The sequence below is a fragment of the Lolium rigidum genome, chromosome 2 (assembly GCF_022539505.1).
Source record: "Lolium rigidum isolate FL_2022 chromosome 2, APGP_CSIRO_Lrig_0.1, whole genome shotgun sequence".
Taxonomy (NCBI): Eukaryota; Viridiplantae; Streptophyta; class Magnoliopsida; order Poales; family Poaceae; genus Lolium; species Lolium rigidum.
Window position 1 is genome coordinate 226,030,030 of NC_061509.1, and position 14,565 is coordinate 226,044,594.

General features: G+C 43.0%; 1 long non-coding RNA gene across 1 annotated transcript; it reads right to left on the minus strand.

Moving 5' to 3' along the window:
* Nucleotides 1-262: 262 nt before the first annotated feature.
* Nucleotides 263-8,359, minus strand: LOC124688241. Its single transcript, XR_006998457.1, has 4 exons — nt 8,058-8,359; nt 4,124-4,337; nt 1,386-1,568; nt 263-508 (listed from the first exon to the last, which is right to left on the minus strand). It is a non-coding gene; the product is annotated as an uncharacterized LOC124688241 (long non-coding RNA).
* Nucleotides 8,360-14,565: the final 6,206 nt, after the last annotated feature.

Genomic DNA, 14,565 nt, shown 5'->3' on the forward strand with positions numbered 1-14,565 from the left:
TCGCTCACATCTTTGAAGGGAGCGGACCAGCGGACCAGAACCGTCTCCACTAATCCACGACAAAACAGGATCGTGCTGAACTAACCGTTCGAAACGCCCCGCAGCCTGCCGTCTCTCGCCATCCACCGCGCCATTCTCTCGCCCCGCAGCCTGCCGTCTCTCGCCATCCACCGCGCCATCCTCTCGCACTCGCCAGCCTGCCGATGCCCCGCCAACGCCACGCAAACGTTCAGCAACACCCAATCACGTCTGTCGCCATTGTCGCCCAGCAGCACTTCTGGACGTACACCACGCCTTCCTCTCGCTGTTGTCGCCCAGCAGGGTCCAGGACAACGCCCTCAATCACGTCTGTCGCCATTGTCGCCCAGCAGCAGTTCTGGACGTACACCACGCCTTCCTCCCGGCCTTGTCGCCCAGCAGCGTCCAGGACAACTTCCTCAGTCCTCCCCGTCGAAGCGCTACGCGCACGTGATTAATTACGCGCTCCACATCTCCTCTTCCAATTCGCCTGCACGATTAAACGAATGATAAATACCTCATGGTCAGCATGTCTTTGAACCATACTATTTCCTGCTACACGATTAAACGAGTGATAAATATCATGGATGTCAAAACAGTATGCGAAATATACCCAGGCTTAAGAGAATCAATTAGCACGCAGGACTTGTTTGTCGTGCTTCCTTGATGTTATTACAAAGACATGCATGGAATTACACCCAGCTACTAGCTTCTGCGGTGATCTAAAGGAATTGAATCTAAACTACATGGATCAGTGAACTGGATGCAATATCTGAACTATGAAGCTACTATATGAATACCCTAGCAGTACGGGACAGTTTCCTCACCATATAAATATATTCAAAGCACAATTGTTACTAGGATGTACAATGATTTCTAGCAATTATTCATTGATGCTATTACAATTTGCTGGCAAGCAGTTTTAATGCCTCTTAATTTTACAGGGTAGAGGAACCTAAATTTGGTATGGCATCTTCCTCACGGACTCCATTCCAAGATATAACTAACGGGCAAAGTCAAGGTAGCTGACAGAACCCGCAATGTTCAGTAAGATCGTTATTATTTGACATCCATTATTATCTGACATACTAACTTGTCATGTGTATGCAGCTTCTAAAGAGGTCAAAAGGCAGAGGGATAGGGAGCGGTATGCAAATAATAAATATGAGATTTTAAAACGCCGACATGAACTACGGGACCTTAAAAACAGGCAACCGCCGCTGTGAATGATGGAAACATACCATGCTCTACACAGGCCACCAGAATATCTGGAGTCACCCAGGCTACTAAAGAAGGTCATGTGTTCTATGCTTCCAACATATATGTGCCATGCTAGAAATTCTGAATTTGTAGGTGCAACTACTTACAGGTATGGCGACACATGTTGAGGAGTATGCATCACAGGTGGGCGGTCACGATGAGTCCGCTTGGTTGCATACAAATGAAGCATGCCAGCTCCAAGCAAAACCAGGAGGAGAAATACATATTACCACTCAGTCCAATATTGCAGGGGCAGGTTCACACAGCAGATTATCTGGTAATATATTTGTCTGCATCATGTTTTATTAAATTCAACAATTAAAAATGCTCTACAATATAATCTGACAATGTTCATGTGTTCATATTTTGGGATGCAATCTCATCATTATTATGTCACATAGTAAAGTGAAATGTGTATGCAGATTCTAAAGAGCTCAAAAGGCAGAGGGATAGGGAGCGGTATACAAATAATAAAGATGAGATCTTAAAACGCCGACGTGAATTACAGGAGCTTAAAAAACAGCCATACACCGCTGACAATGAGGAAAACATACCATGCTCTACACAGGTCACCACAATATCTAGAGTCTAGGACATCATTATCTTCCATTGTGTCATCAAAAATATGTAATCTTGCAGGTCATCGTGTGGTCTATGGATGTTAAACTTCATGGAATACTTCACATGGGAAATTTTATCTGACATTCCTGAGCAGGTATATTTGCTCCATATCGTGATACTTATTCTAGGTTGTATCATTATTACTTCAAAACTAACTTTAATTACTGTTTGATTAATAGGTCAATAGACAGATTTTAGAAACAAACTAGCAGTCATTTTGGTGGATTCACATTTGAATGATGATAATATAAGGAATCGAGACTTGAAAGATGATGAAAACCAAACATTTGATCCCGCTGATTGTGTCATTGTGGATGGACCCCCTAAAAACATCAAAACATCGAAACTAGCATCAGAAATTGGATTCATCTTGCAGTCATTGCTTATGTCACCATATGCCAATCCAACCGACGAGGAATTAAAAGATGAACTTTGCCTATACATCAACACAATTGATGATATCCCTTCACTAGAGTAAGCAACATTTTTTTATTTCATTGTATTGCTCTTATAAATTGCAATAGCATACTTGTAATTGTAATTGGCATAATTCGAATTTCACAGGACCGAATGGGTTAGAAGTTCAAGTCCTTATCCTATTAGTCTTAATTTATGACAAATAAGTAACATACTAAAAAAGAATGAAAATATGGACGTTAGTTGCTTTAATATGGCTGTACGAATAATAGCGTGCCACGACATCCAGCTTGCTAGGGATGTCCCAGTCCACTACATGGATTTGAAGTTCTCTGTAAGTTACTATAACTACATATTAAATCTACTTATATGTGACTCATTTGCCGCATCTACTAATGTTTTTTATTATTATTTTAGTTGATGTATCAATATGCATGAGATCCAAATTGTAGTGATAATACTGACATTGCTAGGTTGGCTCAGTTATTTCTTAGCTGGCCTGACAGCAATGAGTATCATATATCTGAATGCAATATGGTAAGAATTCAATCCTTCATTCTTAAAGAGTTAATTATCTGTTATAATGCTTACTGTATTTTTAAATGTATCGGTGCATATTTTATTGCCTTGGGATATTGTTGGGTTATTCCAGTTGTTCGTCTTGGATCGGAACAAAAAAGTTATCTCTTTTTTGGACCCGCTTCCAATATCATATTTGGGGAAGACTATACTTAAAAATGTGGCCAACAATTTTAACCTTGCGCTCAAAGTTGCAAACCCTGCATCAAAGGATGACATAACTACATGGGGTTGCAAGGTTCCCAAAGTTCCAACAAATGAAGACGAGTAAGAATCTTAACAATGTGTTACAATCTTAACGTATTTATTCGACCCGCAATGTAACATTATATGCATGCAGTGCTCTATCGGGTTATTTGGTTTTTGAGTTCATGCATTCATGGTACGATGGATTGCTATGTTTTCCAGTACCCACGGTGAGTATTTACACATGTTCATTTGCGTACACTTTGCACATGTTTTTTTATAACAATTTTATATAATGCATATATAGGACGGTTTTCAACTAAGGAAGCGATTTTTGATTCACATCCTGAAGTATGATGAAGCAAATGAAGCTTTAAGCAATATCCCAGCTATTGCACGAAGCCTTATTGATCGCATAAAAAAGTGGACCTTCAAGTTAGAACCATCATCCTCGAATAAATAGAAGATACAATGTTGCTTAGTTGTTATTTTAAGTATTTTTGTAACTAATTATAATACATATATTTATATGATTTAGAACTTTATGTAGAGACATGTCCGTGGATCGTTTGTTACACTCACTTCTCACATGGTTGGGCAGGATATACATTTAAAGTATCTCTTTAAGAAAACTCGCTAAATAATACAATTTGAAATAAAATTATTTTATTATAGATTGTAATATCACTGATCACTTATTCTGCACCACCTACACATTTGCTTTATTTAGTGAACTTGTCGATGTGTCTAGAGAAGGAATAAACCATGCGTGCATGCTTTGGGGCAAAAAGGAAACATCATACAGAAACGTTCACTGTATTTTCATACTGAAAAGGATATGAAGAATAACAATGTGGCACAGCAGTCAATTAAGAATATTAAAGAGATGGCCTGCTAAAACATGTGGTACAAGTGATAACACATTTTGAGATATACTCCCTCCGTTCTCTTTTAATTGACTCAGATTTAGTACAACTTTGTACTAAATTTGAGTCAATTAAAAAAGAACGGAGGGAGTACATAAAATGTGGCAGCAGTTTACCTTGCAGACGTTCTCTCAACACCCAATATAATTCCAAGATTAGATCCAACAAGATCCCAGAAACACTGGCTCTCCTTTTCACGAATTTTCTGAACCAGAACAGAACCTTTAAGTGCAATGATAGTCATATCAGATGTTGGATCCTTCAGTGGCATTACAGGCTTTTCTTGCTTTGTGAATACAACTCGCCCATCCAGAAACTAAGTTTTGGTATCTGCCAAAAATAAGACCATCGGCGTGTTAAATTTCAACCGTGTCAAATTATTATGAACAAGTTTTATACATTGTAGAAAATAAAAAATTAATGAAATGACAAGGCAAGGTCAACTAAACTAAACATATTATATTGCAAGTGCGAATACATCCTGGTGCACAAAAGATCAAAGTTAACTGGGCACTCCAGTATTTTTATAGATCAGCCCATTTGAGACAATGGCATGTGCCTCACAAAATAATCACCATAACATGAGCCAGCAAAGTTCCAGCATAAAGCACATATATTGACTCACATATTTGAAGTAAATCTATTCTATCCTTTACTGATTGCACAAATTATAAGTAGGGTATCTCCCAAGTAAATTACCATACCAAGAATAGACCGTCTCAGAAAAGGTAATTAACCACAAGCATAGTTCAACAGGCTGATGACACAAGATTGTTAGAAATAGATACATTTATGAGAATAAAACAGAGTACATGAAAGTGCAGATAGTGGACATGCTCTTTCCGAGGTATAACAACAAATAGTAGATATGGTCTAAGTACTTTTTCATGGTACTTGTCCTTATTTTATTAGCAGAGGAGGAGTGGGATGTTGACCTCATCAGAGATTAAATCTAACCAAGTATATATATCAATTGGCAAGTACTGTTCAAAATCAATTCACTCCACAATCTAGCTAAATTTCTACAGATTCATAGCATATCCTCATTTTTTTATCAAAACCAATTCACCCCACAATCTCACAAAATTCCTAAGATGAGCGCACACGACAACCCAACCACAGGTACACACACACAACACACTTGCACAGGCTTCTGGCGATCTACACTTGCAACCTTGCAGTTGAGAACGATTAAAGTACACACTGTCCAATTATCACAAAACTCATTCCTTGGTTTGACATGAACCAAGCAAGACAATAGACACTACAACAGCAAGTATTGTGATTATATAGAAACTAGGAAACTTGCCCGTGCGTTGTAACGGGACATGAAAAAATCAACTTTGGATGAAAAAGGTCTATGCATTTCATCGTAATATTTGTTTTTTATTTGATTTACCTCCACTGGCGTCTCAACCGCCAAATCACCTCCACCTCACACAAAACGGATGTACTGTGAAGGACAAGACCGCTATTATACCATTTCGTATGCTCACACTCCATCATCTAATCGAGCGGGAAACTTGAGATTGGAGTCAAAACTCACGCAGCTAGGTTTATTTCTAGAGGTGACATGGAACTAATAATTTGCATTTAGTTTGCAATATTTGTAATTCAATTCAGAAACAAATATATATTGTCCACTAAAAAATTAAATGCCCAATTTTTTTAATAATGAAAATTCTGAAGATATACCTTTGCTTTATTGTGATATTGATGTCGACCAAAAATCTCACTCCAACATCCCAATTCATGATGCATCAGCTCCATCGGTAGTATAACACCTACCATAGGGCACAACACAATGCATCCACCTTTTTAAGTTACATAGCTTTGAGAAATCAATCCATAAGCTTAGCTAAGAATATACGCAAATAAGGACATACGCTCCCTGATTGATAGGTAAACCTAGCTAGAATAATTCATATTCTTTGAAATATACTCCATCAGACGGCCAAAGCGCCTTGGGTGGGCATATTAGCCCGAGCCACACGGAGTGTAGTTGGAAACTCCTGCCCTCTTGTTGCAAGCTGTCCTTCCGAATTCCGACGCATGCCGTGGCGATTGCGGCAATGCTCTTGGCCGACCTGCCATCTTCGTTCCGATCAGCTGAATCAGAATAGAAGACCATCTTCAGTTAAGTAGGAGTACTTAAGTATACCTTTAAAATGTACTCCTTACTTTGGGCACCTAGCAGACCATTAAGAATAACCAAAGTCGTTCACTTGATATCACCGACTCTAGATATTCACATCAGCCGAAAAACATGTGCTAGCTAGCACTGAGTTGGGTCCTGCGGAGTGCAAGTACTGAACCTGTTTTATGAATTTAGAAGAACAAAGACAGTGCAAGTACTAAGCTCGGTCTACACCAAAGGTCTGGGTACTCATGTTCTCCTCCCGAGGAAACAACAGAAGGCGCAGCATGCTCCACTAACCTGCCCGGTTTTCAGGCTGTGAGACGGCGGGTTCCGGCAAGATCGACATGATGGCGGCAGACTTACAGTACGACGACGGCGTTTCGTCAAGATCGGCAAGATGGTCGCATACTGCAGTAGCACAGTGCTATCTTCCATCTCGAGTTGGAGTTTGACAAAATGCAGTAGTCTGGCATGGACTGGCCGTTGCAGCAGCGTAGTCTGGCATGGACTGGCCGTTGCAACTGTTGCCGTATCGACCCATAGGATTCAAGCTGTCGTATCGATTTCCAGGCTAAGTTGGGAGTTTGGCACGATTTCCCGGTGAGGCCGAGGCTACGCGCCTACCAACAGCTCCGTCGCTTCTTGGATCGATGGTCGGGCGTTAGGTCACAGTAAGTATTGGGTAGTTTTTGATGTGGCCGCGCTTCGAGTTTTCCTCTGCAGCAAGCCGGTCTACAGAACTCATCCGGTGAGCGTGTCGCCGTGCATCGCCTGAACTCCTCCCTTCGCCGAGCTGTGGTTACTGGGTTACTGCCACCGCTCGTCGCTCAAAGTAATCCCCTGAAGTGAATCGTGATGTGCCTCAATGTCAAGATCTGGGCTTTGGATTGAGCAGCACTTTATATTGGACGGGGCGGTCTGGGCCAAACTCATGGCCAGGACGGACGGAAGCCAGAGGATTCATCTTACGAACCATTAGACATCTATTAATGGACGGAGGGAGTAGTATTTTTTTGCCAGATCGGAGCAAACCATTACGGGAGAATATATATCCGGATAGCGATGCGCCGATGGCACATCAGGCGACCTCTCACGCCACGTCCTTCTCTCCCCTTCTCTGTCGCACAACGCCGCCGTAGCACCTGCTGAATAATCTAGGTAGCACCTTCCATCAAGGCCGTCCTTAGCTACCTCCAAAGAACCAGAATAAATTTCCAACGACTCCACAGGCTCACGGCTGCCTCGTTGCCTGTGAGATATGAGCGCAAGAAGTTCCAGCGAACAGCAATATTGAGCATATAGAGCGAAATCGTGTGTATTTCCGGCGGGTCGGCAGAAGCCGCAGAACGACGAGACAGGGATGTCGAGATAAGACAGCGAAGTCGGCGTGTTGTTTCTCTGGGAACACCGTAGCTGGTATGTTTTATATAGGGGGTGCCGAGCAGAATCGAGTATGACACGGTCTATGCTCAGATATCCAGCTGGACTTTTTCTTTGCGCTCACGTGAATCCAAGTCGGGGACCTGTGGTTCTTCTCGATCGATCGGCACACCGGGATATTGACCTGGGCCGGCCTTTCTATCGCTGGAGTGGAAGCACCCGTTGGGCTGCTGGACCAGGCCAACCAACCAGGCGACGGTCTGATCGGCTCGCGCGAGTTCGTTTGTGCGACAGACGGATCGAATCGTTTAACACAAGGAGGACGGACCCGAACAAAAGGAAACACAACGAAACGTTTTTTCACTTCGGGATGGCAGTCCATGTAATTTTGAGGAGAAGCAAGGGCAAAATCAGACGGACCAACAAGAAGCCTTATTTTCTTTATTATTAGATTTATCCAAGTAATTGGCAAGACTACAGGTCACAATGAATTACAATTAAAGGGTGAAGGGCCAGTCAGAAATATATACCTGCGCATCGTCGACCAGTGAGCTGCAGGGTGATCAATGGTTCAACACCATCAACTTGGAGGGGCGCTGACCATTCGCTGGAGCAATGGTGTCGACCATTCACCGGAGAAAGCGTCCCTCCGCGATTGCTCCGGTTAATCTGCTTGTACAACAGGAGGAAGAGGTGGGCTGTGTGGGTCCCCCGAACGCACTGTGGCCGTGCAAGGTAATCCGGTGGAGAATTCCCTGCGCCTGCTCATCCATCGGTGCCTACGCTGGGTCGCCCGCGAGTATGCTGCCGTGCTCGAGCTGGCGGCAGTGTTGGGGAGTGAGGACCAGACGAGCCGGGATCGGCGGGGAGAAAGGCGAGGGGGCGCAGGACCACGCCGGGGCTGTGGGTAGGTAGGTGAGGGGGCGACGGACCTCGCCGGGGCGATTTCCAGGCAGGTGAGGAGCGCAGGACGCCATCGCCGGAGCGGCAGGGAGACAGCGAAGGAGACCATGATCTCTCCGGGGCGCAGAGGGGAAGATGAGGGTGAGCCGGAACTCGCCGTCGCCGGAGCAGCTGGGGGACATGGGAGGTGGCTCAGTGCGTTGGTACTTGGTAGGTGGATGGAAGGAGCTGGATGCATATGTACAAACTTTGCACATCAAATTTTATGTCAATGTTGTACAATGCATATGTTGGATGGTTTTGAGTCACTGGAAACTACATATTTTGAAGTGTGAAAGGATTGAAGCTATAAGCAATATATATCCCTGCCAACGAACGAAGCATTATTGATTGCATAAATAGGTGGACCTTTAAAAAAGAATCATAAAAAGTGAATAATAATGGTTGGTTGTTGATTTTAGTATTTTTCAATAAATTAATTTATAATATTTTTGTGCATTACGGATTTTAAGTGATGAGATGTCGGATCGTGGGTATGTTTACATCGCTGGGTCATCGGAACTATTTAAGTCGCATTGGTAAAAATACTCGCCATATTTGTATTGTGGATTGAATATTTGTATTGTAGATTTAAGTAAGATTTACAAGAAATATTTGTATTGTAGATTTTTATGACGTGCATTGCACGTGCACCTTTACTAGTTGTACATAGAGGATGACATGCGGGTCCCATTTTGTAGCAGCGGTCTCAACGTTTCCAAGGCGGCACAGGACCAAAAGAAAAATGAGGCAGCAGCATTCTCAAAAATTCCAAGGCGGCAGGGGATCAAAAGAAAAAAAGGAAATAGCCAGAAATTAATTAGGGGTCAAAAATAAATCCACCGAAGGAAACTTTTATTGTTCATAGAGGATGACATGTGGGACCGACCTGCCAACAACGTCCTCATCGTTTCAAAGGGGGCAGGGGATCAAAAGAAAAAGGCAAATAGCCGAAATTAGGGGTCAAAAATAACTCCAAGAAAGGAAACTTTTATTGTTCGTAGAGGATGACATGCGGGACCCATGAGCCAGCAGCTTACTCAACGTTTCAAAGGTGGCATGAGATCGAAAGAAAAAGGCAAGTGACCAAATATCGGGAGCCAAAAATAATCCAAGATTTATTGTACATAGAGGATGACATGTGGGTCCCATTTTGCAGCAGCGGTCTCAATGTTTGTAATGCGGCTTGAGATCAAAAGAAAAAGAAAGTAGCTAGTAATTAGGGGGTGAAAAAAAATCCAAGAAAAGAAAGTTGACATAGAGGATGACATGCGGGTCCTTGAGCCAACAACTTACTCAACGTTTCAAAGGGGGCAGGGGATCAAAAGAAAAAGGCAAGCCAAAAATCAGAGGGTGAAAAAAAATCCAACAAAGGAAACTTTTATAGCACATAGAGGATGACATGCGGGTCCCATGAGCCAGCAGGTCTCTCAACGTTTCAAACGTGGCATGAGATCGAAAGAAAAAGGCAAGTGAAAAAATATCGGGAGCCAAAAATAATTCAAGAAAAGAAAGTTTTATAGTACATAGAGGATGACATGCGGGTCCCATTTAGCAGCAGCGGTATCACCGTTTGAGAGGCGGCAGGGGATCGAAAGAAAAAGGCAAGTGAAAAAAATATGAGCAGCCAAAAATAATTCAAGAAAAGAAAGTTTTATAGTACATAGAGGATGACATGCGGGTCCCATTTAGCAGCAGCGGTATCACCGTTTGAGAGGCGGCAGGGGATCAAAAGAAAAAAGAAATTGCCAAAAATCGGAGGGTGAAAAAAAACCAAGAAAATGAACTTTTATAGTACATAGAGGATGACATGCGGGTCCCATGAGCCTGCAGGTTCCTCAACGTTTCAAACGTGGCATGAGATCGAAAGAAAAAGGTAAGTGACCAAATATGAGGTGCCAAAAATAATTCAAGAAAAGAAAGTTTTATAGTACATAGAGGATGACATGCGGGTCCCATTTAGCAGACAGCGGTATCACCGTTTGAGAGGCGGCAGGGGATCGAAAGAAAAAGGTAAGTGACCAAATTTGAGGTGCCAAAAATAATTCAAGAAAAGAAAGTTTTATAGTACATAGAGGATGACATGCGGGTCCCGAGTTAGCAGCAGCGGTATCACCGTTTGAGAGGCGGCAGGGGATCGAAAGAAAAAGGCAAGTGACCAAATTTGAGGTGCCAAAAAAACTCCAAGAAAAGAAAGTTTTATAGTACATAGAGGATGACATGCGGGTCCCATTTAGCAGCAGCGGTATCACCGTTTGAGAGGCGGCAGGGGATCGAAAGAAAAAGGTAAGTGACCAAATTTGAGGTGCCAAAAAAAACTCCAAGAAAAGAAAGTTTTATAGTACATAGAGGATGACATGCGGGTCCCATTTAGCAAGCAGCGGTATCACCGTTTGAGAGGCGGCAGGGGATCGAAAGAAAAAGGCAAGTGACCAAATTTGAGGTGCCAAAAAAACTCCAAGAAAAGAAAGTTGATTGCACATAGAGGATGACATGCGGGTCCCATTTAGAAGCAGCGGTCTCAACGTTTCCAAGGCGGCAAGAGATCAAAAGAAAAAGGAAGTAGCCAGAAATCAGGGGGTCAAAAAAATCCAAGAATAGAAAGAATTTTGGTTCATAGAGGATGACATGCGGGACCCATGATCCTGCATCGTAAACGGCTCGATCGGAGAACGTTGAACGAGATGGCGCGATCGAGAAAAAAAACAATGCCAGAGAGGCTGCCATCTGGGCCCTACATCCCTCGGCGGTGCGGATTTGCGTTGACTCGGCCGGCGAACCCGAGATTTCGAGATGCACCACGTCCCGGGCCACCATACGTGACGTTTTGGCTGCTTTCGTCGGGCTAGGTGGCCTCAAAAACGAGAAAAAAAAGTTTTGACATGCACCACGGAGGGACCCAAAATCGTCGGCCATGGTACACCAGCAACCACGGCGCGACTTCAACTTCGTCGGCCATGGCAACTTTTCTTGTAGTGTACCTTGTCAGCATTTTCAGGATCGACAAAACCTTTGGGTTGTACCATATACAACTCTTCCTCGATATCACCATTGAGGAACGCCGTTTTGACATCCATCTGCCAAATCTCATAATCGAAAAATGCAGCTATTGCTAACAAAATCCTCACAGACTTTAGCTTCGCTACAGGTGAGAAAGTCTCATCGTAGTCAACTCCTTGAATTTATCGAAAACCCTTTGCGACAAGTCGATCTTTATAGACAGTAATATTACCATCAACATCTGTTTTTCTCTTGAAGATCCATTTATTCTCGACAGCCTTGCGGCTATCAGGTAAGTCTACCAAAGTCCATACTTTGTTATCATACATGGATCCCATTTCGTATTTCATGGCTTCTTGCCATTTGTTGGAATCTGGGCTCATCATCGCTTCTTCATACGTCGCAGGGTCCTCATCATTGTTGTCCACAATCATGACATTTAGACAAGGATCATACCAATCAGGAGTGGTATGTTCCCTCATCGATCTGCGAGGTTCAGTAGCTTCCTCGTTCGAAGCTTCATGATCATCATCATTTGCTCCCTCTCCTATCGGCGTAGGCTACGCAGAAACTTCTTCCGGCACTACGCTACTCTGATCTATGAGAGAAGGTTCATGAACCTCGTCGAGTTCTACTTTCCTTCCAGTCACTTCTTTAGTGAGAAACTCCTTCTCAAGAAAGGATCCGTTCTTGGCAACAAATATTTTGCCTTCGGATATGTGATAGAAGGTGTACCCAATTGTTTCTTTAGGGTATCCTATGAAGATGCATTTCTCCGCTTTGGGTTCTAACTTGTCAGGTTGTAACTTCTTTACATAAGCTTCACAAACCCAAACTTTAAGGAACGACAGTTTAGTTTTCTTCCCAAACCATAATTCATACGGTGTCGTTTTAACGGATTTAGATGGTGCCCTATTTAAAGTGAATGCGGCTGTCTCTAATGCATAACCCCAAAACAACAATGGCAAATCGGTAAGAGACATCATAGACCGAACCATATCTAAGAGAGTTCGATTACGACGTTCGAACACACCATTGCGCTGTGGTGTTCCCGGCGGTGTCAACTGTGAAAGTATTCCGCATTTCTTTAAATGCATGCCAAACTCATAACTCAGATATTCGCCTCCGCGATCAGAACGCAGAAACTTAATCTTCTTGTTACGCTGATTTTCTACTTCACTTTGGAATTCCTTGAACTTCTCAAAAGTCTCGAACTTATGTTTCATAAAGTAAATATATCCATATCTACTCAGATCATCCGTGAAGGTTAGAACATAACGATAACCACCGCGCGATGCTACACTCATTGGTCCGCACACATTGGTATGTATGATTTCCAATAAGTCTGTAGCTCGCTCCATTGTACCAGAAAATGGAGTCTTAGTCATTTTTCCCATTAGACATGCCTCGCATCTGTCAAGTGACTCAAAGTCAAGTGACTCAAGAAGTCCATCGGAATGGAGTTTCTTCATGCGCTTCACTCCAATATGACCAAGACGACGATGCCACATATAAGTAGAATTATCATTCAATTTAATTCGCTTAGCATCAATGTTATGAACATGTGTATCACTACTATCGAGATTTAACAAGAATAAACCATTCTTCTCAGGTGCATGGCCATAAAAGACATTACTCATATAAATCGAACAACCATTATTCTCAGACTTAAACGAATAACCGTCTTGCATTAAACAAGATCCAGATATAATGTTCATGCTCAACGCAGGACCAAATAACAATTATTGAGGTTTAAAACTAATCCCGAAGGTAGATGTAGAGGGAGCGTGCCGACGGCGATCACATCGACTTTGGATCCATTTCCAACGCGCATCGTCACCTCGTCTCTTGCCAGGCTTCGTCTATTCCGCAGTTCCTGTTTCAAGTTACAAATGTGAGCAACCGAACCAGTATCAAATACCCATGCACTACTACGAGAACCAGTAAGATAGACATCAATAACATGTATATCAAATATACCTTTCTTCTTGACGTGGCCGCTCTTCGGATCGGCCAAGTATTTGGAGCAATTACGCTTCCGAGTGCCCCTTCCCCGGCAGTAATAGCACACAGTCTTAGGTTTAGGACCAGCCTTAGGCTTCTCAGGATGCGCTGCAACTTTCTTGCCGCCCTTCTTGAAGTTACCCTTGTTAGGCTTGCCCTGCTTTTTGAAACTGGTGGTCTTGTTGACCATCAACACTTGATTCTCCTTTTTAATCTCTACTTCAGCAGACTTCAACATGGAAAAGAGTTTAGGTAAATCTTTGTTCATGTTCTACATGTTGTAGTTCATCACGAAGTTCTTGTAACTTGGTGGCAGTGATTGAAGGACACGATGAATACCCAGCTGGTTAGGGATCATCATCCCCATGTCACTGAGCTTCTTCGCATGTCCGGACATGGCGAACATGTGCTCACTAACGGAGCTGCCCTCTTCTATCATGCAGCTAAAGAACTGTTTCGAGGCCTCATAGCTCTCCACGGCCGCATGAGTTTCAAAGATAAGTTTGAGCTCACGCATCATCTCACATGGGTCGTGGTGCTCAAAACGCTTTTGGAGCTCTGCCTCTAAGCTGCACAAGATGGCACACTGAACTTCGGAGTACCGAATAGCCCGAGTCTCATAAACATTCTTTATGTCCTCGGATACTGCAGGAGGTGGTGGGGGACCTAGCAGTGCTTCGAGCACATATTGCAGGCTTCCACCAGTGAGGAAGATCCTCACATGACGGAACCAGTCAGTGAAGTTGCTACCATTGCCCTTAAGCTTTTCTTTCTCTAGGAACTGGTTAAAATTGATGGAGGGGGGCGCCATGATCTACAACATATTTGCAAAGAGTTTAGACTAAGTTTATGATAAATTGAGTTCAATTTTAATTCTTAAATTAACTAGGTGAACTCCCACTTAAAACAACATCCCTCGCATTGTCTTAGTGATCACACGAACCAAATCCACTACACCAAGTCCGATCTTCACGAGAAAAGATGTAGCTTCAAAGGCGAACACTCAAAGTGTTCATCATATCATTCATATGACTCATGCTCTACCTTTCGGTATCCCGTGTTCCGAGACCATGTCTGTACATGCTAGGCTCG